The 18,789-nt window shown below is 53.7% G+C and overlaps 1 protein-coding gene across 5 annotated transcripts in view; it reads right to left on the bottom strand.

The window, feature by feature from the left end:
* The window catches only part of Zmiz1 (zinc finger MIZ-type containing 1), a 229,527-nt gene extending 211,211 nt beyond the window's left edge, over positions 1–18,316 (bottom strand). For 4 of the 5 annotated variants that reach the window (XM_042690111.1, XM_042690110.1, XM_042690114.1 and 1 more), the window contains exon 1: positions 17,966–18,315. The gene's annotated coding sequence lies outside the window, so the exon portion shown is untranslated. Of the gene's footprint in view, positions 1–17,965 lie in introns of all 5 variants that reach the window. The other variant, XM_042690115.1, reaches the window with a different exon arrangement.
* Between the last annotated feature and the right edge of the window lie 473 nt (positions 18,317–18,789).

An 18,789-nucleotide genomic window follows, 5' to 3' on the forward strand; every position in this document is an offset into this window, starting at 1 on the left:
TCATTCTACTACCACCAACACCCAGCCTAGGACTATGACACATAGGTGTAGGATTCTGTTTCTTTAGATAGAGGGCTCCCCCTCTCTCAGTAGGCTGTGTGTGCCTGCTGCTGGCCAACCCAGCAAGGGCTTTCACTGGGCTCCCTCCTTGGCCCTGGGAGGCTGCCCCCTCTGCCCATTCCACAGATGAACCTGCAGGGCTCTTCCTCTGGGGTCATTCTGGTCCCAGGTCTGGCGGGGAAGCCAACCATCAGCTAAATGCCAGGCAGGAACCACAGTGGGTGTTGGCGGAAACACCTACTGCCCACCCCACCCGGTGACAATACTATGAATGACAGGAGGGGCTGGGCCTTGGACCCTTGTCCTGGCTGCTTGGGGAGACCAGATCCAAGGCTGTGCAGAGCCCAGAGCCTAGCCAGGTGCTGCTGCAGGGCTGGGGGGAGAAGGGGCAGTCACCAGGCTGTGGTTTTGCACTGGACTAACTCGTGGCTTCTGAGCAACCAACTCCATTGCCAAAGGCAGTGGGCAACCTCTGAGGCCACTGAAGGACATGTCAGCCATTGGAGGGAGAGACCAGGGGCCATGTGGTACAGCACTAGTCAGAAAGCAAAGAGCAGGCAGCTTGAAGTGGAGGCCAGGGCCATCCTGAGCCACATCTTCAAGGTGAAGAAAGGTGACCCAGGACCTGCTCAGGTTCAGACCAGAGTCAGCTGGCTTGATTTCCACCATCTCCCAGCTCTACCCACTGTTAGAACTAGCTCGGGATGTTGGGGTGTCAAATTGGAATAAGGACACCAACTCGAAGAAAACTTGGCAAGGCAAAGTTTACTTCTGCAGAAGTGTGCACCAACAGCCCCAAATCTGGCAGGCAAGCAAGCACAGGCGGCGATTCTCTTTCCAACTCTAACTCGGGAGTCCCCGCCCTCTACTCCCATTGGCTGAGCTCAGGTTCACAATCTGGAAAAGGATGTTGCTTAATTAGCAGGATTAAAATTTAAGGATCTTCTAACAAAGATGTCATAATTAAAGTGGCAGGAAAAGGATGGCGCGTGTAACTAAGATGTAATTAACAGGGGCCAAATCCAAATGGCCAAAGCAGGAACTTTTCATTAGAACAAGTCTCACAAGATTAACAGAAAGGAAGCAAACTATTCTGATTGAAAAGACACTTTTCTCATACCACGTCACTCTGCTCATGGTGGCCATCCTTTTTGTGCCCCTGAGGGTCATAGGAACCCCACTTCAGTCACCAAAAGCCAAGAAGGCTCTGAGACATGGACCCCTACAGACACTAGACTCAGAGAGGAATCATTTTTTTTTGGGGGGGGGCAGTCCTGGGGCTCAAACTCCACCTAGGCACTGTCCCTGGGCTGCTTTGTGCTCAAGGCTAGTGCTCTATCACTCGAGCCACAGCATTACTTCCAGGCTTTTCTGAGTAGTTTATTGGAGATGAGAATCTCACAGACCTTCCTGCCAAAGCTGGCTTCAAACCAAGATCCTCAGAGCTCAGCCTCCTGAGTAGCTAGGATGGCAGACCTGAGTGAGCCACCAGTACCTGGCTCCAGGCTGGAATCTTTCTATGAAGAGAGACCAAAAAAAGACTGAGATTGGCCAGTCAGGGCAGAGAGCCAGGTAATCCCAATTTTCCCGTTACTGATGGAGAAACTGAGGTTCCAGGATGGGAGCAGACGAGTTGAAGGTACTTTTGAGCTAATAAGAATCTAGGGATCATCATCCTGGATTAATCCCAGGGAGCCAAGACAGAGAGCTGCCTTCTTTGACCTCAACCTCAAGTTCAGGAAGTTGCAACACTTCCTTGTTTCCATAGTAACCAACTACTGCTCCAGGAATACACTGAAATGTTTTTGTTCCCTCCTCTGTGCAGGCCCTGGGCCAGGCTGTGAGGACACAGAACGGAAAGAGGGGGTGTAAAGGGAGGCACAGTCCCACCCCAGCGCAAGATAATCCCAGGCGATGCAGTGGGAAAGGAGAGACACAGGAGGATGGATCTTGTGTGGAAAAGAAATCCCTATCATCTGAGACTATGAGAATTCAGAGGTGGCAGCTTCTGAATTGGGCTCTTAGGAGTGAGTAGGAGTTCACCAGACTGAATTGTGAGGCTCATAGGTGTTCAGAACTGGCATATGCAGAGGCCCAGGGTATCGGGATGATTGAACATGATAGAGAACCATGGTGTATAGGATAGCACAGTAGAGTAAGGCAAGAGAATTTGCCAGAGTGGAAGACAGAGATCAACTGCAGACCAGGGTACCAGGAACACTTCCTTCTGTCTCTGTTTTCTCAGTTATTCAATGGGCATCATGACAGAGTTGCGGCAGCACCAGAAGAGACAGGCACAGAAGGAAAGGGAACTAGAACCCCAGAACATGGAAACTTAGGAGATTTTCCATCCCCCACACCACAGGCTGCTTTCCAGAAGTGGACAGGCACTCCCAAAGTGTTTCCCTGTACAGAGTCAATACCAATGCACCCAGGACCAGAACTTTCCTGCCACTCATTTCCAGTGACTGTAAAAGTCCACCAGCTGCAGCTGTAGCTCTGTGGTCAAGAGCTTGCCCAGCATGCACAAGGACCTGGGTTTGCTCCTCAGTACTGCCAAAAACATCAAAAGGCCATCTAGATGTCCATAATTGTCCTCTATAGTCAACTCTCAGCAACTGGCCAGAGGGAAAGTCTCAGGCCTTGGTATAAAATCTGCCAGTGGCAGATACTTGTAATCCTAGCTTCATACTTGTAATCCTAGCTACTTACTGAAGAGGCTGAGACTGAGAGGCTTGCAGTTTGAGGCCAGCCCCTGGTAGAAAAGCCCATGAAATTCCATCTCAACAGAAGGAAGTTAGGTTGACATGCTGACATGTGCCTGAAATCTCAGCTACCATAGGAAGCCTAAAATAGATGAGCTGAGGTCCAGGCATGCGCCCAGGCAAGAAGTGAGACCCAATCTCAAAAATAACCAGCAGCTGCACAGCAGCTCACTTACAGCTGGTCAGAGGCCTGAGATATAAAGATCGCAGTTGGAAGCCAGTGTAGGCAGACAAATCATAAGCCTCACCTCCAATTAACCAGCCAAAAAAAGACAGAGCTGGAGGCATGACTCAAGGGGTGGAGCACCAGCCATTTTTGCAAAGGGCAAAGAAAAAAAAAGAGCTGGAGGCTCTGAGTTGGAGCCCTAGAATGGACACAAGGAAAGGGAAAGGGAAAGGGAAAGGGAAAGGGAAAGGGAAAGGGAAAGGGAAAGGGAAAGGGAAAGGGAAAGGGAAAGGGAAGGAAAGGGGAAGTGGAAAAGGAAAAGAAAGGAAGGGGGAAAACCAGCAAAAGTTCAATCCCTAATACCATTAAAATAAATACCATCACAAAAAAGTGATTAAAGGTATGGCTTGCTGGATGGAGTTCAAAGACTAAGCTTCAAACTCCAGTACCAGTAGCTTTCAAATCATGGAGCTTGAAGTCGTCAGTAGCTGTTCCTCTGTGATCTGGCTCCTCACCCCATGCTGACTTTCTTTCAGATGCCTCCTGCCCTCCTTCCATCCAGCCACACTGGCCTCCCTGACTTTCCTAGAGGACATTATCCATGTACCTACACAGGGCCTTTGCACACACTATTCCCTCTGCCTGCATTGTTTCTCCCTCAAATGTTTTCAGGATTCATTCCTCACCTTCCTGGGTCACCTGCTCAAGTGCAGTCTCTTCACAGAAGCCTGCCTCGGCTTGCACCGCACTTTTCTTTTTCTTTCTTTTCTTTCTTTCTTTTTTTTTGGTTGGTCATGGAGCTTGAATTCTGGGCTTGGGTACTCTCTCTCAGCTCTTCAGCTGAAGCCAAGTGCTCTAACACTTGAGCCACAGTGCCACTTCAGGTTTTCTGGTGGTTAATTGGAGATAAGAGTCTAACAAACTTTCCTGCTTGGGCTGGCTTGGAACCGTGATCCTCAGATCTCAGCCTCCTGAGTAGCTAGGATTACAAGCGTGAGCCACTGGCTTCCGGCCTTTGCTGCACCTTTCTACATTACTTTATCCTGACGTGATTCTCTTCAAAGCACGTGTCATAACTCATGACATCATTAAGTTGTTGACTTGTTGACTGTCTCATCTGCCTGAACATAAGCAGGGCCTCTGTCAACTTTGTCGTGTATCACCAAGGCCTGCACTAGCACCAGCAGGCAACTTGCTCTGTATTCCCAGTGCTGGTGCTCCTCAGATCTACAAGGAAAGTGGGGTGGGCTGGAGGGCTACAGGAGGCCAGGAAAGAATACCATAGTTGCTGCTCTGTCTGTCCTCTCCAGGGCCAAAGACCGCCTCTGGAAGAGGAAGGTGAGGACAGAAAAGCCAAGCATCTTGCTGGCTCCACAGCTTCTTCTCTGGGCCTTCTTCTGGCCTTCCTTCCTTCTTTGGGCCCCAGTTGTCTAACCTGGAAAATGTAATGAGGAGGAGCGAGGCGGGCAGGATGCCCAGTCCCTCCTGTTCCAATAGTTTGAGTATCTTTGTGTCTTTGGGCCCTGGAAAAGGTCATGCCAACTGAAACTATAGCCATCAATCCAAGATGCTTGGCCACAAAAGTCAGATAACTGGGCAAGGAAGAAGTCTTGGGGGGCTCCTGAGGCCCTTATCCCCATTCACAGTGCCAGATGGACAAGCCCCAAGAGGCTGAAGGGAAGTGCCCTCTCCTAGTGGACCCACAGGGGCCACAATGAACCAAGGCCCACCAACCCTCAGGCCCAGTGAGGGCCGAGCACCTTGTGACACAAGACTGAGAAATGCAGGTGAGGCAGTACATATGGCCCTAGCTGTAGAGGACTCTCTCCCTGCACCTCACTCTGTGGAGAGACACAGTAGGGGCCCAGTATGATTTCTGGAATACCTGGGGCAGTGTGTGTGTGGAAGGGGGCGGGGGGGGGGGGGTTCCTGGGGCTAGACCTTGGGGTCTGGGACCTATCCCTGAGCTTTTGTGCTCAAGGCTAGTGCTTTGCCACTTGAGCCACACACACAGCTCTATTTCTAGCTTTTTTGCTGGCTAACTGGAGATGAGAGTATCATGGACTTTCTTGCCCCCTACTGACTTTGAACCACAATTCCAGCCTGCTGAGTGGCTAGGATTACAGACGTGAGCCACCAGTGCCCTGTTAAACACCTGGGTTTTGTTCCAGATCTGCAAAAAGGACTTGTCCCTCCGGGTCAGACTCAGCAGCTCAATGACAGGGTTGGTCCGGATAGTCCCCAAGGCCTTTCTGAGCTACCACGATCATCATGGCACCATGGTAATAAGACACGGGCACTCCTGACAGGGTGGCTGCACAGCAGCAAAGGTCCGGCCCTCCCATCAACTCCCACAGCAGCCCCAGGTGAGTCCAGAACAAGAAGCAGTGCTTGTGGCTCAGACTCCAACCCCAGCACACCTTGCACAATGCCTAAGGATGTGCAGGTAGGATATCCCCTCTACTTCCCAGCTCAGGGCTCCATCTCCAGGGCAGATGATCAAGCTGAGAGGAAGAGCCAGGAAGACAAACTTCCTCCCTGAGCCCCCCAGCATGGATGACCACTTTCAGCGGGCCACTTTCTTCCCTTCTTAGCCAAGCGGCCCACCGGTCCACTTCCACACCTTTTGATTTCCAGGTTGGGGCTGATGCCGCCAAATGCCTATGCGCTAATCAGAAGCAGAAAGAATTAAAAAGGCTCAGGAGACAGAACACCACCTCCACACCCTCTCTGCCTACTCCAGCCTGGCAATACCCTGCCTGGAGAAAGGTCTCTGGGGATACGATCCCTGGTGTGCAGTGGAGAGGGGGTTCCTGAGAACCGAATTCCCCATCCTGGAGTTTGGGGATGAGTATGAACCATATATATCCTTGGAGGGAGGTTCCAGATAGAAGGAGTTGCTAGGGAGGCAGAGAGAAGCCCCCCCTCCATCCCCCCTCAGGGTGCATAAGTCCATGCAGGAAGATGCTTTCTGGCCATGTTGTACACTGAGCAAGAGTTATCGGCACCCTGGGTATTAGATAAGGTAGCGGCTAAGGTTACTTGAGGTCGTGGGAATCAAGGATGTGTGGAGACCGGAGGTGGTGCAGATGGGGGTGGCCAGGCACCTCTGGGGACCTAGCTATCCACAAGAGGGAGGCCATCCACAAGGCAGAAAGTCCCAGATTTCTACAGCCCGTGAGGACTCCCACTCCAGAAGTAGGCCCAACTCCTGTCTAAAGGGCCAAGCTCTGCGAATGAAGTAGAACAGACCCCTGGGCGGGTCAGATGAGGCATCTGAAGTCACTCTTTGGCAAGGGGTAAATAGATCTAGACCTCCTACCTCAACAAGAAATTAGAAATCACCAGGCACCGGCGGTTCATGCCTATAATCCTAACTACTCAGGAGGCTGAGATCTGAGAATCGGAAGCTAGCAAAGGCAAAAAAGCTGGTGAGACGCTTCTCTCCAATGAGCCAGATGTGAAGCTGTCGCTCACATGGTAGATTGCCAGCCTTTAGGTAAAAACTCAAAGCCCTGAATTCAAGGCCCAGTAGCAGCATAGGAGAGAGAGAAAGAGAAAGAAAGAGACCAGAAATCACCCTAGTGCTTTTCTGTTCTTTTCCTGGGACCTGGGGTACACTAGAGAAATCCCCTCACTCACTCCCTGCCAACCACAAAACCTATTTCTCAGCACCCAGCAAGTCAGAGACATGGGACCATGAGTGGGGAAACGGGGCCATGACTCACAATCACAGACTGGGACCACAGTTTTCCTCACAGTCCCTGCCTGCCTCTCCCCACAAGTATCCAGATAATCCCAAGGAAGGACTTGAGTGTGAGGGTTCTCTCTGGAAATTCTAGGGGGACCCCAAGGGGAGGAACATGAACCAGACAGCACAGATCCTATAGACGAGTGGTGGAAACTGGCTTCCTAACCCAGAGGCCATAATCTCTGAACTGGTGATCCTGCCAGGCTTTCCTAGAAGAAGTGGGTGGGGCTTCCCCTTCACCCTAATCCCTGGACCCTCCCACAACTAGGTACTACTTTTCACAGACAACAAGATGGGTGGGACCTTTTCATCAGAAGGATCACCTGCCTGATGTTCACCCTTCATCCCTGGAGGCTAACCCGGCCCCTGTGCCAGGGTTTATGTCTCCAAGAATGTCACTACTAGTGGTCCAGTCCCATCCCTTCCCTTGGCTTCCATTTCCTCATCTGTGAAATGTCAAGCACCAATGGGTGGCAAATACCTGTAATCCTAGCTACTCAGGAGGCTAAGATCTGAGAAATGAGGTTTGAAGCCAGAACCAGCAGAAAAGTCTGTAAGGCTCTTATTGCCAATGAACCAGCAAAAACAAACAAACAAAACAAAAAATAAAAAATAAGTGGAGGTGTGGCTCAAGTCGTAGAGCATCACCTTTGAACAAGAAACAAACAAAAAAGCCAAGTGACAGTATGAGGTCCTGAGTTCAAATCCTAGTACTGGTGCTCACACATGCACGTGCCCCCCCCCCCCCTCCACACACACACAGGTTGTAAAGGCTCCCAAGAAGTGCCACAACAGAGCTGTGGACAAGAGGAGTAGAGCAGCAAAACCACTGTGGCAGCCAGGTACCATTGGCTCATGAATCGCAGTTCAAAGCCAGCCAGGGTAGGAAAGTTCATGAGACTCTTATCTCCAATTAACCACCAGGAACCCAAAAATGGCACTGTGGCTCAAGTGGTAGAGTGCTAGCTTTGAGCTGAAGAGCTTAGGAACAGTGCCCAGGACCTGAGTTCAAGTGCGACTGACCAAAAACAAAATCAAAAACCCCAAAACAAAACAACCCGCGGTTTTCCACTCAAAGACTGGGAACTTTATATCAGTGAGTCAAGGCCGCCATTTTGATAGGACTGCTAGGTGTCCCTGTTGACTGAAAGGCTGAGGAAAGGGAAAGGTGTGCTGGCAGAGGTATGTCTGAAGGTGTAGGGCTCATGCCTGAGGGCGGAGACCCTTGAGGCTCACTTCTATAGGGACCTCGTAGAGGTCCTCACCCCTCTACCAAACTGGTCTGACTTTGGAGACTGCCCAGCCACAAACAGATCTGTGGTCTGGTGACCAAAAAGAAAAGGAAAGGAAAGAAAAAGAGGTCAACAAAATGGTAGAGATGCCTGCAGGCTGGTGGCAGGTAGAAGTAAGACAGGAGCAACCAAGAAAGTAGGCTGTGGGGAAGGCCTTTTTTTTGGGGGGGGTGGGGGTGGTGGAAGGGGTTGCCTAGGCCTGTTCTTCCCCCATGGTGAGACTGTCTGGAAAGTGATTCTGTGATATACATTGCTGATCTAGCCAGGGCTGGGATTCCACACCACCTTCGCCACCCCGGTGTTCCATAGGTATGGATAGTCTTACTCTGAAAAAAAGGCCTGGGGAGGGGGGGGGCGTGCAGCTCTACAGTTTGGGCAACAGGAGGTTCTACTCTACAGCTTCCTAAGAGAGGGGGGAAGGTATCCTGCTACCCAAAGAACCCACTTTGGGACCCCATGTCGTGATCTCAGCTCATGATTGTCAAACAAAGAATTTGAAGAACCAAAGGCCCCCATAGTCTGTCTCCTCCTCACTTTACAATGCCTCTGCTCATCCTGATCTTCTTGTTTTCATAAGGGGAAGAGTTAGTTACTCATCACCTACTCTATCTGTAAGGAGGAGGGAAATGTGGTTCTCTCTTCACCAGGAACCCACCTTTTGAACCCATCTCTACTTTTTTAATACTTCCAAGAGGAATAGGCTTCTTTGGTGGGTGAATTAAGGTATACTTGGCAGCCAGGTGTACTGGCTCACACCTATAATCCCAGCTACTCCAGATGCACAGATAAAAGGTATAGCCAGAGGCTCACTCCAGAATTAAAGCAAGACTCTGCCTGAAAAAAGAAACGAAGACAAAAAAGGCTAAGGGGGTGGCTCCAGTGGTAGAGCATAAGGTCCTGAGTTCAAATCCCAGTACAAACAAACCAAAAAGAACTTCGATCCTTACTAGGGGTCTCTCGAGGATGACAGCCAGCCCCTTCTGCTATACTCAGAGCCTATTAGACAATGAGTGGGGAAACGCTGGTTGGTCCTCAGGCGACTTGACTTTGGGCAGTCAGTAACTCAAGGTAAGGGGATGAGAGCAATGGTTATGGCGATGACCAGGGCTGCTACCATTCTTTTCTTTTCTGTTTTTTTTTTTTTTGTATTGAGGCTTGAGCTCAGGGCCTGGTTGCTGTCCCTTAGATTTTTCCCTCAAAGTTGGAGCTCTATGACTTAAGCCACAGCTCTATTTCCAGCTTTTTCGTGGTTAAGTGAAGATAAGAAAGAGGCTCATGGGCTTTCCTGCCTGGGATGACTTTCATCTATGAGTCTCAGATCTCAGCCTCCTGAGAAGCTAGGATTACAGGCGTGAGCCACCATCCGCAGGAAAGGCCATCCCTCTTAAGCATTTATCGTGCAGGATGATGGGTATGCTCATCTTATCCTGCATGAGGGAGGATGTAGGTGGACCCTTGTCTAGTGGTATTAAGTCTTACACACATGAGCACGATCATAACAGTAAAGACATATCCCAAAGTCCCCAAGATCACAGAAGATGACCCTGCGGGCTGACCCTAAGCAGCCTGAGAAAGGCTTGGCCTGTAATATTGACCTCCAGTAAATTGTTGAAGGTGGGGAGTGTGGGGCCCACCCCAGGAGACAGTACTGAAACTTACAACCCCTACCCAGCTCCCTCTTCGAGACACCTTGCTGCAGAAAAGCCACCCAGCTGTTGGAACTGTGGCTGGTTCTGGTACCTCTCTGGATTTGGGAGTTTCCCCACCTGCCATCCAGAAGGGTGGACAGAGACCCCAAAGGGCCCTCACCACTCCCAAGCCTCAGGAGTCTTGCCACAGGTGTGTGTAAGTCCTGTCTCAGCTCCGCCAGGCTGTTGGCTGGTCGGAGCTGTGTGCCAGCCCAGCTTCCTATTGCGGTCAAGGTCCACCCGAGGAGCAGGAGTGGGAGTTGGGGGAGGAGCCCTGGGGTAGGGCAAGGTCCAAGCACTGGCATCTCCTCTCTCACCGAAAGTCCAGCCCACTCTTCTTCCTGGGTCTGACACAGGTGACTTGAAGGGTGGGGTGAGCAGGCCTTCGCCCCGCTTCGCCATCCACAGAGGAGGGGGGAGCAGGAACAGCCTGAGAGTCATTAACCCAGTGAGGGACAAGGTCAGCCAGTGGAGGGCTGGGGGCAGGAGAAGGGGAAGGGAGCCACCCCTCCTCCGGAAACCAACAGGCTTTGGTGGAGAAGAAACCTTGCACCCTCCCTGCAAGGATTATGTTTGTCTTTCCTCATGTTATAATACCACCAACCTCTGCAAACATACACTGAGCAGGTGCTGGTGGCTCATGCCTATAACCCTATCTACTCAGGAGGCTGAGTTCTGAGGATCTCAGGTCAAAGCCAGCCCAGCCAGGCATGTCTATGAGACTCTTATCTATCTCCAGGTAAGCACCAAAAAGTCAGAAGTGGAAGGTATAACTCCAGTGGTAGAGTGCCCAGCTTTGAGTGAAAAAGCTAAGGGACAGTTCCCAGACCCTAAGCTCAAGCACCAGGACTGACACAAAACAAAGCAAAACAACCCTGCTGGACTGGAGGTCCAACACTACCCTACAGCCCCATCTTCCCACCTGCAGCAGGGGCCATGGCAGGTGCCACTGAAACCCTGTTACCAGAGAAGCCAGAGGCCAGCCCTGTCCTCCAGGTTCATGGGGACAGGAAGAACATTTATTTATGCGCTCTGAAGAGCAGCTAAGGGGGCTGGGCCTGGCAAACAGTAGATGCTCCATAAATGTTTAATGAATTCATAGCCTTTCAGAGCCAGGCTTCCAGGGCCAGCTTTGCCTCCCATTCACAGCTGACCTCAGGCCTTCCCAGGTTCAGTTTCCTGCCTAGAAAAGGAAAAGCAGAGCAGGTAACCCAATCAGCCCCCAACTTCTCCATGCTTAGGATTTCAAAGCCCAGAGCCAGGGAGGTTCCCAAGTGGAAGGAGGCTTCCAGGCAGGACACCTTACTGGACAGAAGGGGGCTGCAGGCATGGCAGGGGCTCTGAAGACCACACAGCCATCCACTGTGGCCCACAGGGGTGGGTGGATGAAGAAAGTCCAGGGATGGAGAAATAGGGATGGGGAGAGGAAGGAGAGTGGGTACAGTTCCTATTCAAGCTAGACTCCATGAAAGAATTTTGGAAGAAAGAGGCATTGAAATTTCAAAATGGCTGCTGTGTGTGTGTGTGTGTGTGTGTGTGTGTGTGTGTGTGTGTGTGTGTGTGTGTGTGTGTGTGTGAGTGAGTGAGTGCATGCACGCATGCGTGCATGTATGTGCAAGCACGCCAGTCCTGGAACTCAAGGTCTAGGTGCTGTCTCTGAGCTTCCTACCCCCCTCCCAAGGCTACTGCTCTACCACTTGAATCATAGCTCCACTTCTGGCTTTTTTTGGTGGTTATCTGAAGATGAGACTCTCACATACTTTCTTGCCCAGGCTGGCTTTGAACTAGGATCCTCAGATCTCAGCCTCCTCGGTAGCTAGGATTAAAGGAGGTTAAGCCACCAGCGACGGGCAAAATGACTGCATTTTAATACCATATCTCCTAGTAGAGGGGCCTGACCATTGCCTGCTCTGCTCTAAAGTGGACATGGGGGAGACAGATGTATGTTGGGGGAGGGGTGCATCCCATGTCTTGGGAGTACAGGAGGCAAGTCTGAAGAGGGTATGTGTGTGGGGGGGGGGGGTGAGTGGGTTGTGTGTGTGTGTGTGTGTGTGTGTGTGTGTGTGTGTGTGTGTGTGTGTGTGACAGTCTCACATACATACACACAGAGAGAACAGGCCTTTTCATTCTCTGTCTGGGGCCAGACAGACATCTCTAGAGGATTCACCAGCCCTGGAAATTCCATTCCTGCCCTGAAGCTTTCAGAGACAAAAAAAAAAAAATCACAGAGTTAGACCACAGGTTCCTGCTACTCAACCACTACTGGCCACTGTGGCCCTTAGCCAGGCCACAGTACCTCTTGGGCCTCAGTTTCCCCATTGGCAAGGGAGTATGCTTCGTGATCTTAAGAGGGCCATGTTTGCTCTGACAGACAGCCTGACATGCTACAGAAAATACCCACCTCAGGCCCCCACCCTGGAGACCTGGGAAGGCTGTCCGGGTCTTCCTGGTCCCCAGCTGGCTGTCCAAGGCTAAAGCAGAATAGAGTCCCTGCTCCGTCTGTCCTCAACAGCATGCGACAGCCAAAACCTTGAAGTGGTTACAATTACAGCCTGGCTAACAGGATTAGGGGAGCATTGAAATCGAAGAAATCTAATTAGCTCAGACACCCCGGCCTCCCCCCCACCCCCAGCAATCCCGTAAGTAACCCCAGCAGCTGGGCTTGAGGAAAAGGACAGACCTGAGCTCTCTGGGGCTACATTTATTACCTGTACAGGTGTGCCGAGCCAGCCCAGGCTTCCTAGGGGAGCTGCCAGCTTGGCCTGCCTGGCTGCCCTGCTGCCACAGACTTGTCTAAGGCTGGCCACTTACCTAGGTGCCAGACCACCAGGTGCCAACCATAAGGTGACTGGCCCCAAGGGGTAGCCACCCCATTAGCCTGAGGACTGATTTGGCCAGGGCAGGGGCAGTCTGAGTCGTCATCCATATCTATAGAAATTGCAACAGCCCAGGAAGACAGACTTGGGCTGCACGGGGACCTGGGGCTTCCCATACCTCTACAATCTATGGCAAGACCAGGGTTCTGGGCAAAGCTGATGCACATGGGGGTTATGGGCAGAGGGCAACATCTGAAGCCCAGAATAAGCTGTGACACTGTGCCCAAAGAAGCCCAGCTGAGAGGATGAGACCCTTGCACACTGCTAGACCAGGAGAAGCTCACCTCTACCTGGATCACCCCCTTCATCCTCGCTCTCATTTTACGGGTCCACACAGGCATCAGCTTTATCTCCCAGTTTTGTTCAGGCTCTGACACAAGGCATGATGCTGGTATCTATCTGGAAGACTTCCAACTGTGCCAAAGGTTGTTCTGAGTGGCTTTTTTTTTTTTTGCCACAAACTTCATTTTTCTTTTCTCTGAAATGGGCCGGAGGGTGGGGGAGGGGATAAATTCTAAATAATAGCCAGCTGACTGTGCTGTTATTGGGGTTAAATAAATTTGGCCGCCGATTCTCTATCCACCGAGTGCCATACGAAGAGGAGGGGCTGTGGCTACTCCGGTCCCAAGCCCCATGGCAGGCAGCCAGCTGGTGTGGTTAATTATTTATTTGGATTGATCTCCCTGCCCTTGCTGGATGTAAGCTCTTAAGGAGCATGAACTTCTGTGCTTTACTGGGCTCTGGGTCTTACGGGCCAAGGCCTTCACACTGCAGACACTCAATAAACATGGGTGGCATGGGTGCTGGAGCCCCCTTCCTTGCAGCCCCTTCCCAAGAGAGGAAGAGCTAAGAGGTAAAGCTGGCACACAGGACAGATGGCAGAGAGTCCCCTCAGGAAGAACCCTTCCCTGCTCCCCGAATGTCACTGTCAGCAAAGGCTGCAAGCAGCCATTCCAAGTGCTGTCCCTAAACACAAATATGTCAGCTCTGGAATCCATCATTGTTATAGAAAAAAAAAAATGAGAGTCAGGCCCTGATGGCTCATGCCTGCTGTAATACTACTCAGGAGGCTGAGATCTGAGGGACTCCGTCAGCCTAAGCAGAAAAGTACATGAGAGTTTATCTCAGATTAACCACCAAAAAGCAGGAAGCAGAGGGGTGGTTCATGTGATAGTTTGCCAGCCTTGCATAAAGAAGCTAAAAACAAAAGTGGGAGTCCCAGAGTTCAAACCCCACTACTGGCAAAACAAATACAGAGAAGCAGGTAGCTCAAGGGGAAGGTATCTAAAATCCTCAACCAGCCCCTTGGCCTTCTATTCTTTCTGCACCCAGCATGTGCATGCTGAGGGCTCACACATCCTCCTTTGCCCCATCCTTCAACAGTTTCATCTCCTCTCAGCCACCCAGGGGGAGAGTAGACATTCTACCCTTGAACCCATTGTACAGATCAACAGACTGAGGCCTGCAGAATAAACTGACCGGAACTACAGTAGCCAGCAAACTGTAGCCTCCTCCTTTTCCAGAGCTCAGCCTCACAGCAGAGCTTGTGGCCCAGGCAGTCTGCCGCCACCCCAGCCTCAGGGGCTCTTCAGGACAAAGAGCGCTCCTCAGAGGGCCTGAGCAGAGGCCACTGTGTCCTGCTGAGAGGACCAGGCAGTCACCAGGCAAGACTGCAGCAGCAGCAGCATCGGGTAATTAAGCAGCCAGTCTTTGTTATCCACACAAAACCTAAGGAACCTCATAAAGATTCAACAGTGATAGGAGCCAAGCAGGGGCCCAGGGGAGCAGAGTTATGAATGAAAATGTAGGGGACCCAGTCATGACCTGGCAGGCCTTACTTCCTGGTTCCATGACGGGAATATGCCCATAGAAGCTCCCCCACATTAACTTGTTGGTGTCTGGGTTTCTTATATCTAACCTCGAGACGTTTGGTTATGGACAAGTCTTGGACTCTGGCCCAGCCAGACAAGAGACTTCAGTAGGTCTGGCTTCCTTAGAAGGTGGTCTTGTGCCCCAGAGACCCACGGATCCAGTGTCCTCTTCTGCATTCACACTTGGCCATGGTGGTGGTAGGGGAGGGGAGGGGGGAGTTTTCAGGTCTTCTCAGTCAGGTCCTTCTCCCTGTGATTTTCTAGAATGAGTCAATGGGTGGACACCTGTCCTAGACTGGGTCATCTCTAATGAGATGAGCTGGTGAAGTGTTATTGTAACTAGGGAAGAATGGTGTGTGTGTGTGTGTGTGTGTGTGTGTGTGTGTGTGTGTGTGTTGCCGTTAAACACCATTTCTTCAATTTGCTACTACAACTTCCCTCTCCCTTCTTTAGAAGGGTGAAACAGGGGCACTTTGTACCTACAAAGAAACCAGCAACACTTTTCCGCATAGAAAAGGCTATTTATTTAAAGGTTTTCATAGACCCAGTATTTTCTTATTCCCTTCCTTTATCAGTGGACCTTACTCTGAATGCCTCTTCTTCTCCCCCCCCCCGCCCCCCAAAAAAATCTAACTCCCGAAAACTCTAAAGCCATCTTCACCACCACCCCACCAGGCCACTGCCACCCACACTCCCAAGTCTAAACTTCTGAGATTTACATGTGAAAATGTGTTTCATAACTGGGACCAAGAGATGCTTGGGACCTTGGGGTGGGGGTGGGGGGGCAGGAGACAAAAGCTCAACTGAAATTATAAAACTCAGAGGAAAAAAAAGAAAGAAAGAAAGAAAAGAAAGCCACCTCCCTCTAGCCCCAAAGCCACACGTGCTCTGTAGCAGATAGGGCTTTCAATGTGTCTTTTGTTTGATGCTGGAGTTTCAACATCCTCAACTTGAAGAGGGAAAGGTCAGCACAAGGCTCCCGGGTATTCACAAACCCTCCTGGCCTCCACAGAGGGGCCAGGAAGAGCCAGAGAAAAGGGCTAAGAATTCCCTCTTCTTTTGGAACCCCTCAAAAAAAAAAAAAAAAGCAGTCAAGACAGAAAAATGGTGTGTGTGGTGGGGGGGGTTGCTCCCTCCTTGAAACTTCCCAGATAGCTTACAAGCAACTTTTCCACTCCTACCAAGCAAACTCTGGCAAAGGCAACTCTGGAATTTAACCAGCAGCCAAGTTGCCCAGCTCTCCAGCCCTACCGCCTGTCCCTTTATCTAAAGTACCTTCAAAAAAACAATAATAAGCAAACCCAGGCACCTCTGGGAACAGCCTCTGGCCTCCTGCCCTGCCCTGTGTAACCAGCCTGTGCTCACACCCACGGGGGAGGAGGAGACTGCACTAGTTAACCCTCTGGTCTACCAGGCTCCATTCCCAGGTTGCAGCAGGGAGACAAACTGTTGCTTAAGAGCCTTCAGAAACCCTTGGCACCAGGAGCCAGCTCCAGCCTGGCTCTGCCCAGCACCAAGCCAGGGGGCTTCCCCAGGGGAGCTTCCCACTGCCCTTTTAAATCTTAAGGATTGGGCTTTACTCTCCATGCCCAGGGCTGTCCACCGGGGGAGGGGGGGGCGGCTCCCGATGTCCCTGGCAGAGCAGAGAGGACGGAAAGGCTGGCCGCACGGTGCCCTCGCCCCGCCAGCCCAGCCGCCAGCTTCTTGGAGGACCTCAGAGAGAACATTTGTTTGGGCTGCCAAGTTAAATCTTCCTCCCTCATGTCAGGGCATTGGAAAAGCAGTCAGGGGAGAGGAGAGGGGAGGGGGGAGAGCGGGGGAAGAAGCAGAGGGAGGGAGGGAAAGAGGGAGGGAGCCAGCGAGTCGGGCAGCCCGGAGCCCCAGTTACTCGGGCACTGCCGGCCCAGGAAGCTGCAGCTGCGGGGCAGGCGCAGCCGGGGCTCGGGGCTCGGACCTAGCCGCCAGGCTTGCCCAATCGGGCGCAGGGTGCCAGACGCTCTCCCCGGCCCCATCAGCCCTGGCCTGGGAAAGGCTCTCATCCTGCACCCGGCTGAAGGTAAAGCAGAAAGGCAGAGGAGAGAAAAGTTTGCAGCAGGTAGAGGGGTAGGACCGGGCGGCCCTGCCCACCATCCTGTCCCCTGGGGAGGGTGGGCCCCCCCAATCCCCCGGGCCGGCTGCCCCGGCGCGCTCCCGTCCGCCCTCCCTCCCGCCCCGGTTGTTTACATTCCTGGAGTGTCTTTTAAACCTTGGGCTGTGGCCGGCTCCCGGCCTTCTCCGGCGGCTCCGGGGCAGTCTCCCGTGAAAATCTACTGGCGCACAATGGCCAGGGAAGGCGGCCGCCCCTCGCCCGCGCCCCCCACCGCTCGGGGGCGGGGAGCCTGCCCTCCGCACCGCGCCCTCTCCCCGCCCGGCCAGCTTCCTGGACAGATGTCCCCCCGTGGCAAGGGGACGACGCGCGCCCGGCCGCCTGCGCCCCAGACGCCGAGGCCGCGCTCCCCACTGTGTTCTCCCCAACCCAGACGCCGAGAATGGATAGCAAGCTTCCAGAACCCGCTCCCCCGTCTCTATCCCCCGACCCCAGCTCCAAGCCGGGCCCGGCCCCTCCACCTCGGTCTGGGGGCCGACCTCGCGCTCCCCCGGGGGCCGCAGCCGCGGGAGACAGAGGAAGAAAGAACCTGGAGAAATTACTTTCGCATTTGCACCACGCGCGCGCACACACAGCTTCCCTCGGGGTTCGCCCTCGGCCCGGGGCACCCCGTCCCAGCGTCGGTTTGAAAGCCCCCTGTGGCTTCCAAAACCCTCCGAGAAGCCCCCAGTACACACACCCCTCGGCGATCTCAGCTAGGACTTGCGCGCAGCGTTTCCCGGGGCAATTACCACCACCACCACCCCCCCAACAACTTAACCGCGCTCCCACCTCTCATGTGCAAAAGTGTGTGTTTTCCCCGGAAATTTCAGATGCACAACTTACCACCCCACCGCCTGGCCATCCTGAAATCCGGCTCCTTCCCCGGCGCCTCTCAAATGCACACAAGCTCACAACTTCGCATCTCTCCTAAGGAGGCAGGAGAGATCGAGACCGTCCTTCTCCGGTCCTTCCCTCCCTCTTCCAAATCCAGGTGCAGCCCGGCCACCGGGTGTTCCGAGCCCAGAGCCCTGTAGGCGCGCCGGCAAGAGGCGGGCACCGGGTCCGCGCGCGCACAGAACCGCACTCGCGCCCCGCACACCCGACGATCTCCGGGTCCCCGCGCTCAGCCGGAGCCGGCTCGGCGCAGCCCGGTACTAGCCGGCCGCCAGGGCCTCCAGCCCCGGCCGCCGAGGAGAGTGCACGGAGCCCACGCCGCTTGGCCGTTCGTCCCTCTCCCCTTGCCCAGGTGGACCCTTTAAGGGGAAAGCTCCCGCACTCTGCGCCCCCCACGCTCGCACACGGGGAAGCCGCGGGCAGCGGGAGCAAGCCTCGAGGCTAACGGGCGCCTGGCTCGGTCCCCAAACTTACCGGGCGCTGCGAGCACCGCTGCCGCCGCTGGAGGACGCGCCGCCGCCGCCGCCGCCGCTGCCACCGGTAGGGCCGGCTGGGGCCGAGGGGAGCGCAGTCAGGGCGCCGGGATCGGCTCGGCAGCGGCTCCGGCTCCCGCTCCGCGCCCGCCGGGGCTGGGGGGGGGGGGTCACCGCGCTGCGGCCGGTGGTGCTCGCTCTTCTGGCCGCCCGCTCGCTGCTCGCTCTCCCGGCCGGCCGCTCGCTCTCCCGGGCGCCCGCCGCCGCCGCCGCTCGCTTTTTTAATGTCCACAGACAGTGAAAAGGAACTCGGCGTTCGGGGGTGAGTAAGTGAATCAACTCGCCCGGAGCCCAGCAAGTTGAAGTGTCAGATTACATTGGCTATTCTATTTCCAAAGGGCCCCGCGCCGCCGGACGCTCGCAAAAGTCGGCGCGGAGTACGGAGCGGAGCGGAGGGCTGCGCCGCCGCAGCCTGCGCGCAGCCTTAGCACGCTCTGTCTGTCTCCCCGCTCTCCCTGGCTCTCTCTCTCCACCCCCCCCGTCTCCCCCCCTTTCTCTCTCGGTCTGCACTCGCGCTGCTCTCTTTCTCTGCCTTTCCTTTCTACCTCGTCACGATCTCTCCTTTCCCTTCTCTACTCTAGGGGTCCTAACCCCCTCGCAGCTTTCCGTCCCCCAGACGCCAATGGGCTCCTTGTCACCGCCCCTCTCCCTCTTCGTTCCCTAACGCCCCCCCCCCCCAGCCCTACTCCAACCTCCGTAAGTTTGGGGAAGGGGAGGAATGCTGAGCCTAGATATAGGGACTGCACTTGAGGAGCCCCCCAAATC

Source organism: Dipodomys spectabilis, unplaced genomic scaffold (assembly GCF_019054845.1).
Source record: "Dipodomys spectabilis isolate Male_0828 unplaced genomic scaffold, ASM1905484v1 ptg000136l, whole genome shotgun sequence".
NCBI classification, from domain to species: Eukaryota; Metazoa; Chordata; class Mammalia; order Rodentia; family Heteromyidae; genus Dipodomys; species Dipodomys spectabilis.